The sequence below is a fragment of the Arachis hypogaea genome, chromosome 1 (genome assembly GCF_003086295.3).
Source record: "Arachis hypogaea cultivar Tifrunner chromosome 1, arahy.Tifrunner.gnm2.J5K5, whole genome shotgun sequence".
Taxonomy (NCBI): Eukaryota; Viridiplantae; Streptophyta; class Magnoliopsida; order Fabales; family Fabaceae; genus Arachis; species Arachis hypogaea.
Genome location: NC_092036.1, coordinates 35560940 through 35565085, shown reverse-complemented (window position 1 = coordinate 35565085; position 4146 = coordinate 35560940). Strand labels below are relative to the sequence as shown.

At 34.1% G+C, this 4146-nt stretch overlaps 1 long non-coding RNA gene across 1 annotated transcript; it reads right to left on the bottom strand.

Moving 5' to 3' along the window:
• Window positions 1–2080: 2080 nt before the first annotated feature.
• On the bottom strand, window positions 2081–3396 carry LOC140183938 (uncharacterized). The gene is made up of 2 exons (XR_011880516.1): window positions 2794–3396; window positions 2081–2577 (listed from the first exon to the last, which is right to left on the bottom strand). It is a non-coding gene; the product is annotated as an uncharacterized lncRNA (long non-coding RNA).
• Window positions 3397–4146: the final 750 nt, after the last annotated feature.

Here is a 4146-nt window from a genome sequence, read left to right as displayed (position 1 = left end):
AGATGGTAACCTAGGTAGAGAAGTCTCCAATGATCTTGACAAAGTATATTCCACTCCCGTCCATCCTTTTTGAAGGACTTCCACCTCTTGATAAGATTCTTCACCTTCAAGCCTCTCCTCACCAAGTTCATCCAACTCTTCTCCATCAGTCAAATCATAAATCAGAGGTTGAGAAAAGTCTACCTCAACATCATTCTCAAACTCACTTAGAGAAGATTCCTGAAACTCAAGGAGTTCATTTGTGGATGCAAATTCATCACTAGGAGGACTTGATGCGTGATCATCATCACCAAGGGAACTTACTTCTTGCTCCATTCCTTCCAATTCTTTATTGAGAACATGCCTTGGAGGTTGTGAACTATCCTCCTCAACAACAATTTCAAGCTTCTTGGAGGAATGCTCTACAATTCTAGATTCTCATGGAGGTTCGACATCTCCTAAATCTTCAACCACTTCTTCCTCCTCAAAAATTATGGCTTTCTCCAATTGTTCCAATATAAAGTCCCGCTCCTTGTTCTCCACCAGAGTTTCTAATCTCTCCTTCATGCTCCACTCTTCAATGGATTCTCCACATGTGGCCATGGGAGTACTTTGAGTGTCCAAGCGTTGAGAGGCTAAATTATTTACTACCTCGGTCAAGATAGCCATGAATTCTAATGTCCTCCTTTGAGCTTCACGTTGCTCATGAAGTAATGAAATGAAAGAATCATCCATTAGGGCTTGGGGTGGATAGGAGGGTTCATTTTTTGGGAGAAAGGGTTCATAATAGGAAGGTGGTTCATCTTGGTAAGGGCATGGAGATGGTGTATATGAAGGTGGTGGTTCTTGGGAGTATTGGTATTGGAATTGGGTTGGTTCCAAATATGGTTCATATGGCTCATATGATTGTTGGTATCATGGATAAGGGTTAGGGTCATATGGAAGTGTTTGATTGTATAAGGCTTATAAATATGGTTGTTGAGAACAATGTTGAGGTGGAGGTTCATAGGCATATGGTGGTTGTGGTTGATAACCACAAGGAGGTCCACCATATCCATTGGATTGGTAGGCATCATGGAATGGTTCTTGCTCATAGTGCATTGGAGGAGGTCGTTGCCATGAAGGTTGATCAAAAGCATATGACTCCTCCCACCTTTGATTCTCCCATCCTTGATGCAAACCTTTACTGTAGTTTTCATTCTCTACAACATATTTGTAACCATACTCATAGCCAAAAGGGTGAGAATTCATAGTAGCAAGGAAAAATAAAATCAAAAGCTAATAAGAGATAATGAAAACAAACTCCTACAACTAGCAAAACTAGAAACCAAACCAAAAATCAAGCTATTTACAATATTAACATATATACAATAACCAATAACAAGCATACATTGCAATTTTCCGGCAACGGTGCCAAAAACTTGATGTGAGGGATAAACGCCGGTTAGGAAATTTCACAAAATGAATCTCATCGATAGTATAGATCCAAACCAACAAACAACCCTCAATCAATGTTTAATTTGTTTGTCACTTAAGCAAACCAATAAAAATTGATAGTATTTAAACCTTGGGTTGTCTCTCAAGGAATTGCAGGGAAGTGTGCATATTATTGGTTATGGGTGTATATTTTTGGGGTTTTGGGTTTGATAACAAGAATTGTAAATGACAAGAAAATAAAGCAAACAACTAAGAAAGCTCTTGGCAACGAGTGAGAATTGAAATACCTATCCTCATTATCATCCTCAATTGTGATGGTAATTGTCTTTTGCTCTCACTTTGTCAATCTTTAACAATTGAAGGAAAGTCAAGTGAGCAAAATTGACTCTAATCCACAAGTCCTAATCAAAGATTAGCTTTAGTGGAATTCAAGATAACTAGCAATCCTCAATCACCAATCAACAAATGAGTTTGACAACTCAAGAGTCTCCAATCACTCAATCACAAGCCAAGAGTATAAAAAATCTACTCTAAAATCCAACCAAGTATTTTGTCAAACACTTGGAAGGCATAAAAGGAAAGCATGGTAAATAGCAAGAATTAATAAAATCTATGACTACCAAATACAAAGTAACAATAATAATAACTCAAATAAACATCAATAAACAAAAGAAACATCAAAATTGCATTAAAGAAAATTAAGATCAATAAGAGTCATGAACATAAAAGGAACAAAATAAAAGAAACAGCAAATAAAACTAAAAGAACAAAAATGTAAGAACAATAAAATGCAAGGAAACTAAATCAAAGCAACAATTAAATTCTAACCCAAAGAGAAATCTACCCTAAATCTACCCTAATTTTAGAGAGAAGAGAGAGCTTCTCTCTCTAGAATATGACCTAAAGCATGTTATTAAACTACTCCTAATTACTCTCCCCTTGTTCCCTCTTGAATTCTACTTAAAATAGCTTCAAAAATGAGTTGGATTGGGTTTTGGAGACCAAGAATTCACCCCCAGCGTATTGCATTAAATGAGGTCACGTGCTTCTTGTCACGCGTACGCCTCACATGACAGATTTTCAAAACTTTATTTCTTCATGATTTTTCCACTTTTGCATGCTTTTTCTTCATTCCTTGAATCCAATCTTTGTCTTTTAAACCTGAAATCACTCAACAAATATATCAAGGCATCAAATAGAATTAAAGTGAATAAAATTTAGCAATTATAAGACCTAAAAAGCATATTTTCACCCTTAATCACAATTTAGGAGAAATTCATAAAACCATGCTATTTCATTGAAAAAATGTGAAAAAAGTTGATAAAATCCACTAAATTCAACATAAGATAAATTATAAAATTGGGGTTTATCACTCACCCCTTTGTGTGTTGGCCTCCATAACGGGAAAATTAGTGAGTTTGGGTTATGGGTCTCTTTATTCGTTCATTTTTGGGTCATGGGGATAGTTTGAAAAAAGGTGTTCAGTTGGGGAAGAGGATAATTGATGAAGTCACTATCGTGTTCCATGGATTAAGCAGAACTGCCAGTATTATCGTCGTTCTCTACAGAGACTCTTCTTCTCCCTCTTACATGGATACGCACTAGAGCTTTCTGTGTTGGTGGAGACCAAGGCCGACGACTTGAAGCATCATCGAAAGACCCATATTTTGTCATGTTCAATGTTGGTATTTCGGGCCTTACAGCACAAATGATGAGAACATTCAGCAAACACGAAGCATATTTGGTGACAATGGAAACTAAATCAGAGCAGCTTCTTTTTCTGCGTTGTAAAGACTGATAGAACGAGATAGAAGCGCAGTGAAAGTCTGATGAAAAGGAGCTGACGGAGTTGCCAATTGAAGGAAGAGCGAGAGGTCATTGGAGCGCATCAGAAGAGGCACAGGGAAGATGATGATCTGGGTTGGGATGAATTTATTGGGATTAGGTCTTTTTTGTCCGAGTCAAATTCTTCTTTGATGTTGTGATCCGGCCCAGTTGGATTTCTTTAACTAGAATGTTCAATTAAAAAATTATTAATATAAAAATACATTTAAATAATATAAAAATTTAATTAAATATAAAATAATATTTAATTAAATATTTTAGATTATATATATTATCTACAAATATAATATATGGTCATATAATATAATTTTTAAAAAACTTAATTTATAACAAGAAACACTCTAACCTAATGACAGTTAAGTTGTTCTCAATTCCTCAAGTCACTCGTTTAAATTTCATATTCAAATATAATTAAAAATTAATAAAATAATCTTATTATTTTAATCTTCTGCATTTTTAATACTTTTAAATAATATCCACCCCGTATATATATATATATATATATATATATATATATATATATATATATATATATATATATATATATATATATATATATATATATATATATATATATATATATATATATGTAATAATAGTTATATAAATTTTAAAATTTATTTTTATTTATTGAATTTTAATAATTATATGAGTGGGAGTGGATACCCACTTGGACGAGTTAGAATTTAATTTTTTACTACCCGTGAATAAGAATGGGACGAGTTCTATGCAAGTTATTGTAAGGTAGGGTGGGATCGGGTAGAACAAAAACCCGCCCCTACTCACACATTGTCATTCTTAATTCTTAATCGTGGAGGGAGAAAGAATAGAAGATGCAAATGTAAGTTATTCATTTTGACCATTAAAAGTAGATAATATGTTCCT